At 37.5% G+C, this 9,703-nt stretch overlaps 1 long non-coding RNA gene across 1 annotated transcript; it reads right to left on the bottom strand.

The window, feature by feature from the left end:
* Positions 1-2,039: 2,039 nt before the first annotated feature.
* On the bottom strand, positions 2,040-9,218 carry LOC308198048. Its single transcript, XR_013953564.1, has 4 exons — positions 9,203-9,218; positions 6,500-6,594; positions 4,286-4,365; positions 2,040-3,699 (listed from the first exon to the last, which is right to left on the bottom strand). It is a non-coding gene; the product is annotated as an uncharacterized lncRNA (long non-coding RNA).
* Between the last annotated feature and the right edge of the window lie 485 nt (positions 9,219-9,703).

The following is a 9,703-nucleotide window of genomic DNA, read 5'->3' as shown; positions in this document are numbered from 1 at the left end:
CTTTCGACTCGGGATGTTCTATGATTCTATGATAAGATTGGGAACAGTGGGTCTGCCTATCAGTCTGTACAGCCCAGCATCCACTTCCCAGCAATGGTCAGGAGCAAGTGGTCCAGTTCCTCCCGAGTCTTCATGAGTCTGCAGGACTCATTTTTGATTAGCACTAGAGACATTTTTAATATAGTGATTTGTGAGAAAAATTATCTATGACTGACATAGTGTCGACAATGCAAATATTGGGGGATTGGTGCACTGGATTCATTTTTAATAAATTAATCTTGGAAAAGTAGTATAACAAAATCTGTTTTAGTACGGTGAGATCTGAAATCAGATATCTGGGAACAAATGTGTTCCTGAGCATGGGATGGCAGACTTTGCCTCAGAAAAATTGTTTCTGGAACTTGCTTTGGGTTTTTGGCTGCAGTGAAGTGAATATGCATTATCAATGAAATGTCATTACCACAAAATATATCAAGACCTGAATCTAAAAACAAAACATGAGTTGAGAACCAGTAGGGCATCCATACTGTATTGTAACTGGAATCCTATGATAATTTTGGAGTTGAAACTCAAAGAGGATATTGAAAAAAAATGAAGAATGAGTTCACTGGGAGGTGAATATTAGAACATATTGAGCAGATTGAGGAGATTTGTAATGGATTCACCATCAATGGTAGTTCGAAAGTATGGATTGTATTTTTTTCCCTAAAAGTTATATTCTCCAGCAGGCAGGAGTTAAATCTGGATATCTTGTCAATGCTTAGTCAAGATAAAATCAGTATGTCAGTGAATGTGCTTCATGAAATGGATATAAGGATTTAGAAACCAAGCCTACACTTTTAAAATTTTGTTATGTTTCCCTGCTCTGTTCTGATAATTAATTGATGCTCTCCTACTGAAAGGAAAGGAGTGAGAAGTAACAGAGGTGATGTGAGATTAAAACGTTGCTTTTGTTGTTGCTGTTTTTGTTTTGAGATGGACATAGCAAAAGCTGTTAAGCTTTGTAGACCTATCTTTCCCATGCGCATGCATTCACTGTCTACTTCAGGACTAAAGTGCTCCTCATTAATGTCTAGCTTTTGGGGGGGGCTATCACTTTGTCTTTTTCTTGCTTATCTTCATTCTGAAACTCATTATAATGACCAGATTTGCAAGCCATGAATCACGCAGGCAGAACACAAATCAGTATAACTGGTTCATTTAGTTCTAGTGGGCGTTACAGAAAATAGATCTAGTTAAAATCCATGAACAATTTCCAAACCAGTGGTGGGAGAAACACAGACAGTCACATTTTCTTTCTAGAGCACCTCTTCCCAGTATAGGAAATTGCCACAATAACCTTTTCTCAGGCTTGAAATTAAACTATAATCCTTTACAGTGCATTGCCTAGGGATGTTTTTGATGAAAAATAGTAATTAATAATAATGATAATAATAAAAATAATAATAAGCTTAATTAATTTTTGGATAGGATTGATCCCAGGTGATAATTCAAGTTCCAAATCAAAACCGTACTTAAAGAGCTTCTCAAGCATAAACACACCCATAGTCTCTATGAACTACTGGTATTACGCAGATGATTTAAGTTACAAAAGCATTTCGGGGCTGATTAATACTGGGTGAGAGATGAGCTCAAAGAGGTACTTAACATTAAGATCCATTAAGATCAGACTTTGTCCCTTCACTGGAATGGTTCTGAGCAGCCCCACTGAAGCTGACAATATATTGTCCCAGCATAAGACTGTGTTTTATTAGGTTGTTGAATGAGATGCTGATAGTATTAGCAGAACAGAAGTATGGTTTTCAAAAGGAAAGCTGATTTGATAAAATAAATTATTTTCCTTCTTATACTCTCCTCTGCTGGCACAGTGGGAGAATTTTCAAATTAATCTTGTTGACATTTTTTACTTTTGCTTGTAAAAAAATGGATTTTAAAACTTTTCATTTGGATGGCAAAAAAAATCCCTCTGCCCACTCAGAAACCCAGCCTAACTTTTCCAAGAATCACTCAAACACTTTTATTACATTCTTCAAGTCTCCTTTAAAATAATTGATTAGACAATAAACATAAAAAAGTACATTAATTATAATGTGAGAAAAATTTTACCTCAACCTCCAACTTGACACATTTTTCTTCCACAAAAGCTGCTAAATTGCTATGAAACAATTTGATACTGCTTGTAATAAATTTCTAAACCTAAGCTGTGTAGATATAAAATGACAAATTTAACTGCATTTATATTAAAGCAATTTTCTGCCCATCAGAGAGATGAGAAAATTAATATGTAAACCATTAACTTACAGTCAGAAACACTGTGCATTGCAACTGAAATAAGGATTTTTTGGATGTTACCACTTACATTTTATTGCTTTCTCAAAAGGAAAATGCTTACCAAAAATTACAATCACTGCATTTAAAGGAGGCTCATTAAAAGAATATATACTTTGAGGGAAATCATCCATGAATTATGTGGCAGTCATGTTTATAAACCCCTTTTCTTTATATTTTGCTATTTGTTTCACTAGCCTGCGAGCATCTCGATGCATTTCCAGGGCAGCAGTCACCAAACACTGGCACACAGTGCAATGCTAGTGCTCTGTGGTGACCTTTGCTGTTTACCAAGATAAAGCTGACTTAGAGGAATTGAACATTATTTCATAAGTTTATGTGTGTTCATCTTATCTGCATAAAAAGCAGGTTTGTTCCTCCTGTGTGCCAACCCTCCCTCAGCTTTCATCCCTTCTCCATGCCATGGCATTCTGGTTAGCTTTCACTTTCTTTTGGGCATCAAGCATGTGGCACCACCTTCCTAGGGACTTGACATGACTCCTAATGTATCTGAAATCCTTTTCTTTGAGCATCCACCAGTCTAGCTCAGGTCCCAGGACTGCAACTGCAGATAATTATATCTTTCTCACCTTGTTTCATTCATAAGGAAAAATCACACCTTCCCTAGCCTTACTCACTACCTATCTGCCCTCCTCCTCCCAGTTTTTGGTGCTGCTTGAGTGTGGTGTGGAAGCAGGTACCCATCTGGGAGGCAGGCAAGGTTCTATATCTTTCCCAGGAACCAACTTCAAGCTGGTCTCATGCATGTTAAATCTGTCCCTAGATTTACTGCAACCTAGATTAGAATTCTGGAGCCAGAATGATGTCCCTGAACTCTGGCTGTCTTCTCTGTGAAGATAACCTCTCATCCATGTGTCTTCTCACCCTGTTGCTTGTTCTCTCATGGGCTGACTTGTTTCTGTTTTGTGGAAAATCAGTCTTGCCTTGCTAAACTGCAGTTTTATCTTTCCAAACCAGCAAGGGAAATAATGTTAGAATATTTAGGATCATGGGCACTGCTTTGCTACAAGGTGTGTTCACAGTTAGTCAGCATTAATCTGTCCTCATTGTCAAGCGTCTTCCTTTTTCCAACTCTGCTTTGTTTATTCCAGATCCTACTCCCCATCTTTTAATGTGCAAACCTACTAGGACAGAAGCAGTCACCAACCACAGAATAGATGGTCTCCTGTTATACAAAAGGACAGTATGTTGCTGAATAGCCTAAAAGGTATAAGAACAAGTTGCCACCTTTCCTTCTCAGCTTCTCCCAGAGGGATGTTGCTTCTTTGTAGAAAAGGTTATTTCCCTCAATACAGCACCCAGCTGTTCACCCGCACAGCAGGTGAAGGAGGAGGTCCTCACAGCCAGCCTCTGTGCAAAGAATGGCCATAGAGAATAGAGAGTGAGTGAAGATATAACCCTCTCCGCTCATCCCCCGCCTCTGAGATCAGTCCGTACAGGTGAAATTTCTACATGAAATAGACTTGAAATAGTCTAGGCTTAAAAGATGCAGATGGGGGACATATAGGCACTATCATGGAAGAACTTATTTGCTTTTTTTTTTTTTGCTCACATTGGGTATTTTTTGCCTTTCTATAAAATATAACTTTTATCTCAGTCTGGGAAATCTGAGATACCGTTTATATAATGCATTCTTAGCTAGTGAAATATCCAAAATATGCCATTTATTTTAATGGCAAGTTTTGTTCTAAAGCATATAGCCATAGGTTCACCTTCTCGCTGTTTATAGCCTGATTAATGAACTCCAGGTTTTCCATTTATGGATTACAAAACCTCTGTGCTGACCAAGTGTGTGATTCTTTATTGACGTGTTTAATGGCCACTTTGGTCCACTCAATTCACCATGAAAATGCCCTTGGCACAAAGGTAAATTAACAAGTCCATGAACACCTGTGGAAAATGTTTCTTATACTGATCTGTGTGGAAATTGACCCACCTTGGGGTGAGTGGAACAGCAATTCCAGCAGAACTAACTGAAGCATTTTTTGTTGTTGTTGTTTTGCTTTTGTTTTTCTTCTGAAAGAATAGGAGAAAATAAGTTGAATAGAGAAGAAATAATAGATGTGTATTGTCCTGTTCAAGACTTTGAAACACTGCAACTGTGTCCATATCAGTCAGTATAGTCACAGAAAAATAGAGATCAGAAAAAAGGTGTGTTGTTTCCCCCCTCCTCCTTTTTTTTTTTTTGTGCTTGGCTGTACACAGACATGGAGTAGGCCTCAGAAAGTCCCTCAGAAAGATGGATTTCAGCTCCTGGGATTTGCATGTTTTTCCTGGTTTTGGGACATTTTCTTGGATCTACTGTTTTCAGTTACACAACATTACCCATGCCTTTAAGGTTCTCTATAGTCTATTTCAAAAAGCTTAAAGTAAAACAAATGGACTTGTCTCTTATTTTGCTGTTACTGCTCCACCTGAAATAAGCAAAGGTTTATATTGTCATTGACTAAATCAAAGATGCAATCATAGAAGTACAAAATGAGAAAACACTAACAGAAGTCATTTCATGTCAGCTGAAAGACATTGCTGGAGTTGGACTAAAACCTGCTGCTGAAATGGTGACCCTGGTCCTCTTTTCCCATTTGCCAACTTCAGCCTTCCTGGGAGGTGTTTCTCTGACTTTCCTGTCAGATTCCACTTAACACAGCACTTCTTTGCAAGTTACAACTGTTTGTAATTTCTATTTTTTTCCCTCAAGGCTGTTTTCAAATGAAACAAACAAACAAAACAAAACACACACACACAGCATTTGTTGCAAATATATTAACTTAAATCACATATTCCACATGATTTTAGTTCTTCATAGTAAGGTCTATGTCATGTTGTTAATACAGAATATAGAAACCCTTTGGGTGCTTGTTTACCTCCCAATCATCTTTTATCAATGCTGAGGTCCTGTCCACAAATGCAAAAATATCTTAAACTGCTAGGAAGTCTTAACTCCAAGAGATGCTGCTGTCATGGCCTTATAAAAGTTATCTGAAGAAGATTCTTAAAATTGGCTGAGAATGAGACATTGCAGTAGCTGGTGGAATAAATCCTCACTTCAGGGTAAATACCAAAAAGCCCCACTCATATTACCCTTTCTTACACTGGTTGGACAGGGGATGCCTGAATGAGAGGGAGGAGAAAGAAACAGTCCTTCAGCAGAGCCCTATCAACAGGGCACCTATTACTCCCTAGAAACTTAATCAGGCCCTGTGGCAACGCTTTACCTGCCCCCAAGCATGATTCCCCCAAGAAGCTGTTGAGTGTGTGTGGTAGCTGCAAGCTAAGGCACTATTTACATTGAATTGCAGAACTGAGAAACAGAGCAGAGGAGCTTGACACAGGAGATAGATGAGTTATACAAATATGATTTCTCCCCCCTCCCAAATGAAGGCAGCAAATTCAGCTGCAATATGCAGCATCAGCATATTTATTGCTTGCAGGTGTTCATGAAAATATATGAGAATTCCATGAGGTTCACAGATTTTAGAAGGAATTATTGTGCACCTGGAAATTTGTCCTGCAAAATGTGGTATTTGTTTCCTGTTGTTATTTGCTGTCCGTTCTTTTCTAGTCACCATGCATTATTCATAGTTGTACTTGTAGTAGAGCCAAATTCTACAGATATTCTTCATCAACAAGAGGAAACAATTCAGATAGAAAATCCTCCTAAGAAGGCTTGTTTAAGAGATACAGTATGGAACTTTTTTTTCAGCACTTTTTGAGCTTTTCTTTTGAAGCTAAATTTCTGTAACCTAGCTCCATCAAAAAAAATAAAATAAATGAAAGCCAGTAACTTTACTATCATTGCCATGTGGAGTAAAGCTGCCCTTGTACTCTGTCTATTGTGTTACACCAACCCATTTTTTAAGACTTGAAGGAAGCTGTGTGCAATTCCCTTTCCTTCGAAGTCTGAGAAATATACAAATCCTTATGCAAAGTATGTTTCCCTGTTTTGGCTGAGAAGTAGAAACTGCAGAAAACATGCCCAGGTGAGCCCTTCCTTGTACATGAAGAATCCAAACAAATCACAAACACCAGCCAGGCTGCTTTTGTTAGCATAACATATTAGGAGTAGGTCATGGACTTATGAGACACTTAAATGCCAAATACTATGGTCAAAAATGTGACAGAAGATACAGCTGTTCCCCAACATGCTTACCAGTCAGATGAAAGGATTCACAAGGGATTCTCAGGACCATATAAAATGTGCATCTCTTCATGTTGTCAGAGTAGTGCCTATTCCATACATTTTGCCTGGGGGGATGAATATATTATTTAGATGATTAATTTAGCCTTCACAAATGTACTTCAGCCTTTAGGAAATGTGATGTTCCTATAGTTGTTTGGGCAGCCAGAATGGGAGCAATTTTGCAAATATATAAAAATTACAAATCTTTTCCTAAAAGCAGGGCAAATTAAAAAGATGTCTGAAAACAGGAAAATAAAATCCCAATCTCAACTTCATTCAAATATTGAGATTGACAATTTTTGTGAAGTTGCATTTTCAGAGAAAAATATTAAACTTCAAAATGTTAATAAAATATTTCTGGGTTCTACTTTCTCCTTTTCAGTACTATCCTGTACTGAAATGTTATTTTATTTAATGGTAATAAAAAATAATGAAAATTGCATGTGAAATAACATGCATTTCCTTAGTGTTTCTGTAAAATATATTGATGCTATCTTCAATCATAACTAATAGCTCATTGTTAATAAATCAGTCAACTGTCTAGTGTCACGGTTAACACTGGACTACAGAAAACAGAAAATTCCATATTTCTAACAAAACATTTCATTTTTAGCATAATAGTAAAATGACTATAATTAGAAAGTAGACCTCTTTCACCTTCTTACAGTACAAGAGGACCAGGACTACTTGACATAATGAAGGCAAATTATTATTGATGGAATATTAAGATATTTTTGCATGCTGGCCTGTCCCAGTAAACAGTGGGGAATCTAACTCAAGCCCAAGTGGCATTGCATCACAGAAGCCCTCTGTTTAGCTTCTCTGTTTCCATTTTATACATCATGCCATTTTCTTTGACATGCTATGCTGTTAACTGCTCAGACTGAATAAGTCTCAGATTCATAAAGGAGATAGCCAGAAACCCTGACCAACTTGTCTACAATTCTGCATGGCTCAGCTTCCCCTTCCAATTCTTTTCCCATCTTTTTTATCCTGGGTGCATAATCTGCTTCCATTTTCCTTTTGGATTAAGGTGACTTAGTCTGTACTTTTTCACCCATCACCTTCTCTGAGACGAGTGAAAACATCTCCATTCACTGGAATTCAACTGCCATGTTCACTCAGCAGTTTCTCCACTATCTCTGTTTCTAACACAGCAAGATGAGTTACAGGTCTATTCACAATTTCTTTTTCTGTCTGGGAGGGAGGGAAACTTAAGACTGCCCCTATCTGAAAGCACACATCAAAGCAACAGCTTTCATTTTAAATGTTTTTTCAAGACTACACCTCTAGCAGAAGTGTCCCAGTAGCTTTTAGAAAGTAATTATCTAGCATCGGATAGTTTCTAGAGAAAACATCCTTTAATACCAGCAAATAATACCCCAAATTTTCCTCTCGGAATTCCTGCTCCCTGTTAAACGACTATCAGACAATATTACAAATCTCTGATTCTCCCTGCTGCTATTATAACTTAGTATTTAGACAGGGCAATAACAGTCTCCCTAGATAGCTTTGTTCTCCTGTCTTCAGAAACAAGGCCAGTCCTCTGTACTCCAAAATAAATAATATTTGGACTGAGGCAGCCTTGGAACACACTAAAGGAATTAGATTAATTAGGAAGTCAACAGCCTTTGAAAAGCTTGTAGTAGAAAGTTCAGCCTCCACCCCATTCCAAGACAAAACCTACAATACACCTAAAAGCTTTACTAAATTTGAATATGTATTTATTGTTAGCATTCATCCTTACCATTCAAATTGAAACTAACACTGTACTGTGGTAGGTGTAAAAACACAGGCAACAGAAACAGACTACTCTAAGATTTTCTATTTTAAATACACAAGATGGCAAAAAATAAACCAAAATTCAGAAGCACAGAGACTTGTTTAGAACACAGCAAATCAGGAACAGAACTAAAAAGCAAAACAAACAAAAATCCATGCTTGATGTTTTCACTCCTAGTCCAGTTATTCTGCTAAGTCTTTTTTTTTTTTTCCTCCATTAATATTTTAGACTGAAAACAACATTAAATTCATTGATCTTTAGGGAAAAAACCCACAGCCTCACATAATTTTTCATTCCATTTCCTAATATGACTGGCCTGATATTTGCATAGCTAAAACCCCTCTCCTTCATAAACACTTTTTGTTTTGTATGCCTAACTGAGAATTATTTTGTGATAAAATTGTCTAAACTTCCTCATCATTAACTTCTTTAAATTATACTGTCTGAAGATGTTTATGGATTAGCTAAGTAATCTACTGTGGAGCACAAACTGCAAACCAAAGTGAAATTGAGTTCCCAACTGACTGAGAAGGTAATTAATGATTTAACTGCACAACTGTTAGTAGATCTATAATGTAACTTAAAAGCTAATTGAGAACTGTACAGCCAAAGGAAAGAGGAAAGCATAGAGCAGCCACAATACTCCTTTGAGTAGTATTTGGTCAGCCTGCTGTCAAAGAAAGTGGAAAAATAACCATCCCTAGCTCATACAAACATAAGGACACTATTCAAAAATATATAGTAGCTTTGAGAAATTGGCATTTTACGATCCCCTCATTAAGAGGGCAAGTTTCTAGCACAGCACTGAATTCCACAACTTCCCCTTCTCCCTTGCTGCTTGCATTAATATGCTCCATTTCTCTCCCTGTTTGCAATACATCACAACTCACCCCCAGTAAACCAGCTACCCTGAAGAGCCAGTGAATGCTTTCCACTTCCATTTTATAAGCTGGTTATTTTAATTAGCCACAGCTGACTGAGGAAGCCCAGAGATAAGGTAATTGATGGGGTCGTGCTTTGACCTAGAGGAACTTTTCAAGATTCCTGGCAGCTGCTACAGAATCTTTAAGGACCAACAGCTCTTTTGCCACCTTATGTCTGAGCAAGTGTTAATCTTTACATGGTACTTGTGAGTAGTCATCATCCTACCACCGTCAGGGAAATGGATAATGATTTATTCGATGCAAGGATTTGCATAACTACAACAATGTACTATCTCTAAGAAAGGCCATAGATCAGATTTACCAGAGAAAACACATGCCTAAATATCACAAACGTAGCCCTCAGGCCCTGTAACATCCGTAGATCCTGGATTTTTAGTGTAATAATTATTAGTAAAGGTACCACAGACTAACTGTGTAAAACCTGACAGTACCCAAGCCCTATGAATT

This window comes from Anser brachyrhynchus, assembly GCF_964034855.1.
Source record: "Anser brachyrhynchus genome assembly, chromosome: 7".
Lineage (NCBI taxonomy): Eukaryota > Metazoa > Chordata > Aves > Anseriformes > Anatidae > Anser > Anser brachyrhynchus.
The sequence above is the reverse complement of the archived record's forward strand: the minus strand, read 5'-3'. Positions and strand labels throughout refer to the sequence as shown.